This window comes from Schistosoma haematobium, chromosome 5 (genome assembly GCF_000699445.3).
Source record: "Schistosoma haematobium chromosome 5, whole genome shotgun sequence".
Classification (NCBI taxonomy): domain Eukaryota; kingdom Metazoa; phylum Platyhelminthes; class Trematoda; order Strigeidida; family Schistosomatidae; genus Schistosoma; species Schistosoma haematobium.
This window is the reverse complement of record NC_067200.1, coordinates 17,397,369-17,408,999: the sequence shown is the minus strand read 5'-3', so window position 1 is coordinate 17,408,999 and position 11,631 is coordinate 17,397,369.

The window sequence follows — 11,631 nt, the reverse complement described above, 5'->3', positions numbered from 1 at the left end:
GTTTTCAGAACTACCTAAGTGTGACCCCAGTTGTTCCTGGAACCTACTTTTGGTTTTCTCGTTACTCAACTCAGTTCTAACGGGTCTTTTTAATGTGGCTTTTTTGCGTCCAGTGAGGCGCAAACAGATGCGTGCCCGTATTAGGGCGTGGTCGGAGTCCAAGCAGGTACTCCAGAATGAGCGACAATCTTCTACCGACCCTCTTTAACGATGACTGATGGCAATATGGTCTATTTGAGTCCATCGTTGGTTTGGTGTAGGGGGTCGCCATGTTAGACGATGTCTCTCCTTATGCTTAAAATTTGTGTTTGCTAAAAATAAACGATTGTCTGAGCCTAGTTGCAGCAGACGATCATCATTATCTGTCCGCTGTGCCGGTATACTAAAATACCCACCTAAATGCCTTTCTGTTTGGTTTAAACTACCTATCTGAGCATTAAAGTCACCCCCTACGAGTACTATGTCTGAGCGTTTAGCTTTCTGAAGAAGTTCGGGCAGCTTTCTGTAAAATTCATCTTTCACATCATCTGAGCTGCAGTCAGTGGGAGCGTAGGCAGAAACGACGAAAAGGCAACAACGTGTGTCCCTATCTTTCCGAGTTCTTACGGAGCCGTTCAGCCGAACAGCACATAGACGACTGTTGACGGGGATCCACTCTAACAGTGCTTGTTCCGCCCTCATGCTTAGTGCTATCCCTACTCCTGCTAGTCCACGAGAACTGGCCATCGGGTCACCAGATACACGTAGGGTGTATCTCGTTGGCTCTCCGTTTCGCCGAGGTGAGGTCAAGTGAATGACCACACTGGAATCCTGTATGCGTGTTTCGGAGACACAGCATACATCAATGGTGCAAGATTCTAGGGTTTTAGCCAAGGAAGCCTGCTGACCGATTTGACATAGGGTGCGTACATTGAAGGCTCCAATGTGTAGTGTGGAGCGAGGTTTCAGTAGACCTGGGACAGTGTTTTGCGCACTAGAATCGTTGGCTACGGTGACACTTGAGGTGGAAGCCGAGAGAGGAAATATAGAGTTGAAAGTCGATGTAGGAGGAATAATAGGAATTGGAGAGGGAGGTTGATTATGAATACAGTGGTCTTGAGTGCTGTTAGAGGTATGAGGGTGGTTATCACTTCCCGGTTGCCCACACCGTGGAAGGGTTGTTCTGGAGGTACCGGAAAAGGAAATCAGATTAGAAGTGGTCTTAGTGACCTGAGAGCGTGACCGCAGTGCCCAAGGGACAACTGCTTGAGGCCGGCCGCACACGACCTTGTTATGGGTAATTTTTGTGTTAGCTCCGTACTTGTTGAGACCTTACCGCCGGAGACGGATATCCGTGAGATAAGGCGAGGTGTGCATTTTTAGGGTCGACCTTTTCTAACCCCACCCCTCCTTGTGGGAAGGCAGCATCGCTGTCATGCTGGTTGTCTAAAGGAAACACCTTTCTGCTGTCACACCTCTGTACAGCCAGCAGTACGACTTCGCCTTCGGACCTTGGGTTTGTTGCTTTTAGTCTTACCGCTCTTCAACCGACCTGTCTGACATGGTACGACCTTGAGGAACGGTTGTTCCAGCCAGTATAGCTCGGTTGCTTCATCACGATAGGCAAGCCCGACCACCACGTCAAGGTAGCAACAACGGTCGGGATATTGAACAAAACGTTGCACAAAATCATGGATTAATTGAAGTTGGACGTATACGACTTACGATGCATGGTCATTGGTTTAGAAATTGATTGATCGCAAGCAAGTTCGAGATTGCTGGATACCAGTGCTATGTACACGTTCGTGTAATCATACCACTCACAATAATATGCATATACAAATGTTAGATTTAAGTTAATTAGGCTCAATTATTTTCAGTCTCTTCCATTAGAATGTTTTCGTTAATTGACTGTAAACCATTATCAGGTTATCAATTGTCTACTGATATTCTTCCAATTGACCAATGAAAGCAACCGACATGATGAAACTAGTTACAAATGATTTATTTCTTTGAATAATCAGTATCAAATATGGATGTCTTCTACTCGAATTCATCACGTTCTTGAGGTACATTGTGTTTAAACACTGTTGATTGAAAGTAATGTGTTTATTTGTGATATAAAGTTCTGTTTGAATGATTAGTTCAAGTTGAAATAAAAACGGATTCCAACTTGATCTCGTCAACTAATTACAAACAACCACTAGCTAAGTAAACAGTCTGTAACTTGTAAGAGACATTTTGATAAAAGCTGTATCTCCATAGACAAATCAGTGTTGTAATACTAAGAAAACTCACTTGTTGAGGCTTTCAAGGTAGACGATATAGAATGCTTTTGCTGTGTATTCTATGACCAATAATTGAAGGGATCGAAATCTAGATAACTAATGTAACTGTTTGTGATCGGACAAATATTAAGCGGATATAATGAGTTACAGATGGTAACTCCAATTTAAGCTGTGTTGGATGTGGTGTTTGTATGAACTAACGAATCCTTTGTAGTTGAAGACTGTTTGATTTCGTATTCCAAATACAATATGTTCGTTAGTGCTCATCTAATACTTCTTGCTTACATTGCGTTACTTCTGGGATTCTTGGTTTGCACTATAATTCAAATACTCGTAATTATCGAAACTGGCATCGCGATGGAGTCTGTGATGGAACAGTTGGACATTCATTCAACTTATGAAACTTTTGAGGATTATTTGTAAAATTTCGGAATCTGGAGAATGACCAAGAAAGACGTTAAGGGTGATAAAATTTTGCCACATTTCATTACATTTTATCGGAAAAGGAGCCTACAGTTTATTAAGAACGTTGACATGTTCAGAAAACCCTGTCTCACTTCATCATGCAACGCTTAAGGAACTATTATTAAATCATGTAAAGTGTACCAGTTTTGAATGTCGTGAGGGAGAAAATGAGCAAAAAGGTAGTAGATCCATCCTTGAATTGAAAAGACAGGCTGCCAAGTGCAATTTTGGTGATCAACTTCATGTGCAGCTGAAGAATCGACTAATTGCAGGAATTAACATACCGGGTATGTAAAGAGAGCTGGTAAGAATGCCGAACTGTTCCATTCAAGACGCTAGAACTGCATGTACTAACTACGAAGCAGTGAATGAACTTGATATCCAGTCGATGAATATTTCAAATACTTTGCTCATTCGTCATGATGCAACACAATCTCAGGGTCGGACAAACTTGCGTTCGTTTAATAGTGATTCCAATTTTCGTGAAAATATGAAAGGTGATTCAACAAGTAATCGCAAAGCAAGTTTGGTAAATGTTTATCCTGTGGCAAATTTCATCCTCGTAATTCATGTGCATTTCGTAATGCAAAATGTTTTAAATGTGGTAAGATAGGATACATTCAGTCGTATACACAACTACTGTTCATTTTGCTTCAAGCAGCACTAAATCTTGTAATTCAGATCCCAATAGTTCGGCTGTTCCTAACGATCATTTATCTTTATCCACCATTTCGAACAGTAATCCTCATATTCAAAAGTGATTATATGCATCCCTCGGTTCATTTCATCCACTGAATTCACAATATTGGGGATTACTGGACACAGACTGCTCATACGATGATGCTGTGAATTGCTAATATAAGTTGATAATTCTTCATACCTGCCTTCTGAATGTTTAGTTAGCGAAACAGGACTGTCAATACTGGGTTTAAAAACAGAAACGGCTTAAAGTGGAGTTGTTTTTACTAGCTTTTAAAGAAAATTCTGGTGCTTTACTTAAAGATTTGATAGCTACGTGTGCTAAGTGCAGTGAATGTATGACAATTCAGCCTATAAAAGTACGGGGTGATGCAGTCTTTCTTAGAAGACGAATAATTCCTTGTGGTCTTCAACATACAGTACATTAGACATTGAATCGTTTGTTTTTAAACGGTATAATTGAACCAATTCAGTCTCCAGCATGGGGTAGTCTTATTGTTACGCCATTGAAGTCGGATGGCAAGACTCCTAGAATATGTGGTGACTATAGATTAACACTGATCTCCTGTTTGTTGAAGCAAACGTGCACGACAGTAGAGGTTGAAGATATTCTAAATCAACTTCATGGTCCTGAAGTGTTCTCGAAAGTTGACTTAAAATGTGCTTATCTTCAAATCCCTTTGGATCAATCTTCATCTATTTTGACGACAATCAACACTCCTTTTGGTCTGTTCAAACACAACTTCATTCCATTTGGTCTAAGTCGTTCTCCGGCCACATCTCAAGAGGTGATGAATAAGGTTGTCGGTGATTTTGAAGGTGTTGAAGTATATCGAGATGATCTCACTCTACTGGTTCTGATAAGGTAGTTCATGACCAGAGACGTTTTGCTCTATTGCGTCGTTCAATAGAGAAGAATATTACAATGAATCCAAATAGATGTTCAGTTTGCGCATCTAGTTTCTAATGTCATGGATGGCTAGTTGATGGTAATGGCTTTAGACCAGGTATAAAACGACTAGCTTCACTAACAAAAAAAGTAGACCAATTATCTGTGTTTCACGCAAACTTACTGTTACTGAACGGGGTTATTCACAAACCCAGCGAGTAGCATTAGCTGTGTTTTGGGCCGTTGAAAGACTTCATAAATAATTAATCGGAAAGAAATTCACTATTGTTACTGATTATGAAGCTTCAAAGTTTATTTATCATCCTGATTAATCATTAGCACGTTCCCCAGCTGCTATGGTTCAACGACGGAGTATTGCTTTGAATGCCTATGACCAGAGCTCAGCACAGAAGTGCCAAACAAATTCAACACCTTGACTACATTTCTCGACAATCATTACAAGATGGACCTGTTAAAACGTAATTACGTAACTCGTAGTCGGATTTTCTATTTAGGCGGTTCCGACCATCCAGTAGACCTACAAATTACGTTTAAACTCAGCCTCTATCAACGTACTGAAATCTCAACATAACTGAGTCAACATTACTTTCGGACGTCAAGTCAGAATCTGACACGCAAATGAGACGAAAATAGAATTGTTTTCTAAGACAAACGATAGGCCTAATCGCATGTTATTCTGCAGAAACAACATTGCCTAGTGTACAGTTTTCGATTGTGAGAGCGTGATAATCTGACACTTAGCAAATTTTTTAATCTAATAATATTTATCTGTTGCTGGCTCGATCATTCATCAGGTAACCATGGATATATGGAATTCATAAGGTTGGAAGAGCATTATGGGAGTTTGTGTTCTCTTTTTACAGTATGTGTTTTGATGAACCTTTCAGCTGGATATAACACAGACAGGTAAGTTTTAAAACACCTGCCTAGACAATCACGTGTTATTGCTCGAAAAGTGATGGAAATTTTAGTTTCTGATGCGAACAATGAATACAGTGGTGCTGAATGGACGTTTCCAAGCTTACAACATATTTTTGCGCCTCAAAATAATATTTTTGATGAAATCGTCTATGCAAGGTCACAATCAACAGGAGAATGTATGTAATTTGGTACAGTAAAACAAACGAGTACGGTGAAACAATCCCAGGTACAATTAGTTATAATAATAATTGTTTCCATTACGCCTATAGTGACTCACATTTATCACGAGAACACGATTTGTTTAATAAAAACAGATATGATTATAACCAACTGTACCAGTGTTTGTTTTAAGGTGCTTTTGTTTGACTGTGCTAATAAAAGCTATTTTCTGCTTGCATTCATATAAACACACTTCGGTTGTAACTTCGCGCGAATTCGGTTACGTTCTGTAACGAAGCTTCTATCCTGGCACGATCTCGGTATCCTTTCGATGCCTTGAGATTGCCAGCGAATATATCTCGATTTGGTCCATTAATTGCCTTCTGATATTTGGCTTCTCGAGGATTTTATGGATTTATTTGGTTACGTTCAACCTTCGCCTTCGGATTTACTTGACATGTGATTTTGGTAGCGGTGTTCATAGTCAATCTCGACTCGACGCCACGCTACACCCAAGTCGCGTACTCTTGATAAAAATAAGTTACTAAAAGATCATCACAAATAATGGGAAATCCAAATTCAATTCAACAGCCTCATATATAGGACAACTTACCACGGCCAACGGCTGTCGGATGTAAAATTCACAATAAATATTATTTTGCGGTTGATGACAACTGACTGACTCTTTCACTCATTCGACAACTCACATTTACAAATCATTACACAACATTCACTTCCTAAATTCCTACACCACATTGACAGATTATTGTGTTCAATATTCCTCAGTATCACTGACTTCAACAGATTTTACAATACACAAAACTACAGAATTTATTGTGAACTTACCACTCACTGAAACGATATCTGAAATGGAATACAGTATATTTACTACTTAGTGATGAAAACTGCAAGCTATGTTATCTCAACTGAACACCGTACATATTGATCAAGTGTGGATATCAACTAGAAAATTGTTATGCATTGGTGATTCACTCACCAATTATCCACGCGCTATTCACATTCACATTACCCGATTCAAGTGAATTCTTCAACGATGGGAACCACGTTTTCGATGAAAATACTTTTTCCATTTCACTCGATAACACTGCCAGTTCAACCTTAACAGTATCGACACGGACATCTTTTGGCCTTTGTGAGTGATCGATATCACATGACAGAGTAGCAGAACTCAATTTTGGTTCCGATTTCTTCACCACATCCACAACTCATTTGAAATCACGGAATGATCTAAGTGACCAAACCATTTCATTCACAGCACTATGCAGTTAAACGACGGTAGTCCAGTTCATGTTGTTTCAAATGTAACTGAAATTTATCAATTCTTATCGATATACCGTGAAATGATTGTGGGTAAATAGCGAATTTCATTCCCTTCGGTGACTATTGCACTACCTGTAATTATCGAGATACCAAAACTGGACTATCATTAGACAAGTATTTGGAAATATACCATGTGAAAACTAATTAAAATACTTTTAATTTAATAATTTTGTTGCGAGAGTGGCTCATGGGTGAGCTCAATGAAGCTCAAAGAAGCCCAGCTGAGGATCTTCCATCCGATCGTGTTTTGGAAGAATATTCCAAAATCTCTACATGTAGCTTCCGCACTGTACAAATGTTTAAACTACCTGTATGCGGATTGCATGACTATTATGATGATTTCGTTTTACTAAAAAGCCATAAATACCTGATAGATTTGTACCATACATGACACTGTTTGAAATAGAATTCCTTCTCACCAGCGTTTGAATGCTCAAGTCGTATGCAGTATATTAAGAATCCAAGCTCTACATATAACAGTTATCTTCCTCTCTACCTTCAGTCGGTGAATTCTTACGATACATGAATCACTTATATTTTCACAGAAGTCATCGAAAACTCCAAATGATTGACGAAGTGACCTGTCTTTAACTGTCTTATCCCAGCCCTCATTTGAACTTTCAGTATGCTCTCAACAATATTTGAAATTGCTGAGAATTAAAGAATGTGACATGCACATATGTTCCACTATAATAACTGATGAGATGATGAACAATGCAAGGCGACCAAATAAACAATCTCACTGTTTGCGAAGGGAAGTGTTCGTCGGTGAACAAAATCCAACAGTAAAAGTGTGTCATTAGTGTTGTTGGTAAATCGGATCAGCAAACCTGTTGATTTGCGACTGTTATAACAACTCTTTTCTGACTATGTGTTATTGATGGAGAAATACATCGTTTATCTTTCATGATACATGTTGAACGCGACCAAACAGTGTGACCTATCATTCTATAACTAAAGAAATACCAATGGAAATGTGCAGCAGAAAACAAATATGAAGTCATCCTAAATTCTCGTACACATATCTTTCTAAATTATCTCAAACGTAATGTTTAGAGAAAGGACATAACAGCATAATAATATTGTGGAGATAGACTTAATGCACCTATTTTGTAAATAGTTTTTGATATCTTTTGCATTTATCTTCCCAATTCTCACAATATGTACAATTATCATTAATCGATTGCACTTGTTGTTTAAGTATATGACTTTGGATACTCACATCCTTCCTGCCGTTTTTCAATCCAACATAGCATGACATAGTTAACTGCTCATAATTAAATACACTTTTATACATACGTTTCACGTTCTATCATGTTTGTGGATATAATAACGAAACGATCAATTCACTATCATTTATATTTATAGACTGTTGTAACATTCACATTACATTCTACGTTCGCATATACTACTGGAGCCATATCGTCTCATTGCAATTATTATTTACCTATAATTGTGGATTCTGGTACCAAAACCAACAAGACACGCGCCAACCTGCTGATTTAAGTAACATCCCTAAAGTTTTATTTGTGTTATTATCTTATGCGTTGTATATTGCTACATTAACTTTTGGACGTAATAACTTTATTGCTGTTTTTCGGTTAATATACTTTTTGGTCCACCATAATTATTTGGCAAGCCTCGTATTCATATTGCTTATCTTTTTTACCCAACACACTGGTTCATTTTTCATCTAATATCGGCTTCAACCAAATTTATTGATATGGATTCTCCTCCAGTAACCACTTCTAGTTCAGTGTCAAACCCTACTGAAAGCATTTTAAGCCCAGTTAATGCTATCGTTGAATTCAAACTCTCAACATACAGATCTAATAATCCAAGAATCTGGTTTGCCCAAATAGAAGCTTTATTCATGGCCAGAGGCATACGCTTACAAGCAACAAAGTACGCGCATGTTGTAGGTGTACTCCCCACTGAGATTGCTGCTGAGGTTGGGGACTTAATTGACCATGTGCCTCAGTCGGAATCATACGATAAGATAAAAGCAACGGTAATTCAACGCACTTCAGTCTCAGATGAAAAAAGACAAATCCTTAGTTTCTCAGGCAAATCGGTCGCCCTAGATGATTTATCCGACATGACGGACAAAATGATAGAAGTTTATCATGATAGCCTTCACGTAAACTCCGTGCAACCACCTGGAGCAGTGGATACCAGTTGCTCAGCCTCTTTCCAAAGGCAGTTAACACAACTAACGAGTCAACTAGCGTCAGTGCAGACGACAATAGCAACTGTTCAAGCTAGACACCAAAGATCCTCTTCTAGACGGAGATCTTTATCTCGGCAGCGTTCACGTTCTCCTAAACAAACCTCCAAAGTCTGCTGGCATCATAACAAATACAGCGCTAAAGCACGGCATTGTACACGACTATGCACAATTCCTTCAACTGATACGGTGAATCAGGGAAACGGCCCGGCCAGACAGTGATAGCGGCGCCTGTTTCTGGCCACTATCCAAGCCGTCTCTTTCACATCAGGGATCGAATTTCTGGCTCAGATTTTTCAGTCGATACCGGAGCCGAAATCAAAATCTTCCCACCACATCTCTCTCAACGATGGCACTCTGAGTGTTCTAAATTATCTCTCGTCGCGGCCAACAACACTGTCAATAAAACTTATGGAGAACAGTCATTGATCTCGAACCTCGGTCTCCGCAGAAGATTCACATGGGTGTTTATCGTAGCTCAAGTCAAACAACCCATTCTCGGGGCCGACTTCCTCAGTGCTTACAACCTACTAGTAGATATGGGCAACAAGAAATTAATTGACAGGAACACGAATTTACAGGTCATCGGCACAATCACCTCCAACTACGAAATTCATGGAGTTCGAATGATAAAACCTGTGAACAACATCTTCACCGACATTTTGTCGAAATTTGAGTGTATCACCAGGGTGGACGAATGCGCCACACACCATGTACAACATCACATTACTACCACAAGCCCTCCAATACGCGCCAGGCTATGAAGACCGCCGCCACATAAGCTAACAACTGCTCAGCGAGAATTCGAGCACATGATGCAACTAGGCATCATTAGACAGTCTAGAAGCCCATGGGGTTTCCAACTACACATGGTCCTCGAGAAGGATCAAGATTGGCGCCTCCGTGGAGACTACCGCCATTTAAACAACCTGATTACTCCGGATCAACACCCCATTACCCACTTACACGACTTCTCACTGTACCTACATGGAAAACGGATTTTTTTCGAAGTTAGATCTAGTTCAAGCATATTATCAAATACCGATGGCACCAGAGGCTATTAAAAAACAACCATAATCACATTTTTTGGTTTCTTTGAATTATTGAGGATGCCTTTCGGAATAGAAAACGCTGCTCAGACCTTCCAGAGATTCATGGACGAACTAACCAGAGGTTCGGATTTTGTATTTGTCTATGTCGACGATATTTTTATCGCTAGTTCTTCCACTGAAGAATATGTTCAACAGTTATACACACTGTTCGAACGTTTCAAAGGTTATGGTGTGGTAATCAATCCCTTGAAGTGTAAATTCGGCGTCTCAACTCTAGGATTCCTGGGACATCACATTGGTCTCCAAGGAATTAAAGCTCTTTAAGAAAAAGTCGAAGTTATAGTCAACTTTCTTAGCCCAAGTCGATAAAGGCATTACGCCGGTTCTTGAGGATGTGCAATCTTTTTATCGACGTTTTCTCTCTTCCTGCGCGGTTATTTTACAACCTTTGACATATTTACTGAAGATTGATAAAACCGTAGCTCAGACCAAAATGGAGAACACCTTTACGTTAGCGCCCGAGGCCAGAGAGGCTTTCGCTAAAGCGAAACTAATGATATCCAACGCTACTATGTTTCGGCAACTAAACAACGACCACACAACGCACCTCATCCTCTGCACTAACGCCTCCCAGAAAGCAGTAGGAGCAGTACTACAGCAGTGCGTGAACGATACGATTACTCCTATAGCGTTCTTTTCCAAACGATTATCGCCAACTCAAGGGCGTTCTAGCACCTTCAGACGTGAACTTCTGGCTATGTGTTTAGCTGTAAAACATTTCAACTTCCTGCTACAGGGTCGTGATTTCTCTATTATGACTGATCATACACCCCTTTGCTATTCCTTTAGCACGTTGTACAACAAGCATTCCCCATGGGAAGCCAGACAACTGGATTATATTTCTCAATTCACTACGTACATCCAGCTTATCAAAGGCTCCTCCAACATTGTCGCAGACGCTCTATCTAGAAAGGATATGAACATGATGGCACACAACCACAACATCAGCCTCGAAGCTTTAGCTAAACTACAAGTAGACGATGCAGATTTGAAGGCCTGCAAAGAGAAGTCTAACTTGAATCTTAAACCTGTACCCATTCCTTTCTCAGATGCATCTATCATTTGCGACACTTCAACGGGTAATAATCCCTCCTTTGTGCCACAAACTTGTCGACGAAACATATTTCAACAGCTACGTGGACTGTCGCATCCAGGCATCAGAGCTACCACGAAGCTTATCACAGAACGCTATGTTTGGCCAAAAATCAATTCGGATGTTAAACATTAGACCCGTGACTGCTTACCGTGCCAACGCAGCAAAATCCAAAAACACATTATCAGTCCGATCGTGGAATTCCCTATCCCCGACAAACGTTTTCAACATATTCATTTAGACTTAGTTGGGCCCCTGCCACCGTCGAATTCCTTCACTTACATTCTCAATGCGGTGAATAGGTTTGCAAAATGGGTTATAGCATGCCCTATCAAATACACTTCTGCTGAAACAGTGGTATCCGTTTTCCTTGACCGCTGGATATCGAACTATGGAGTACCTTCTATAATCACTTCATATAGTGGTCCCCAATTCCA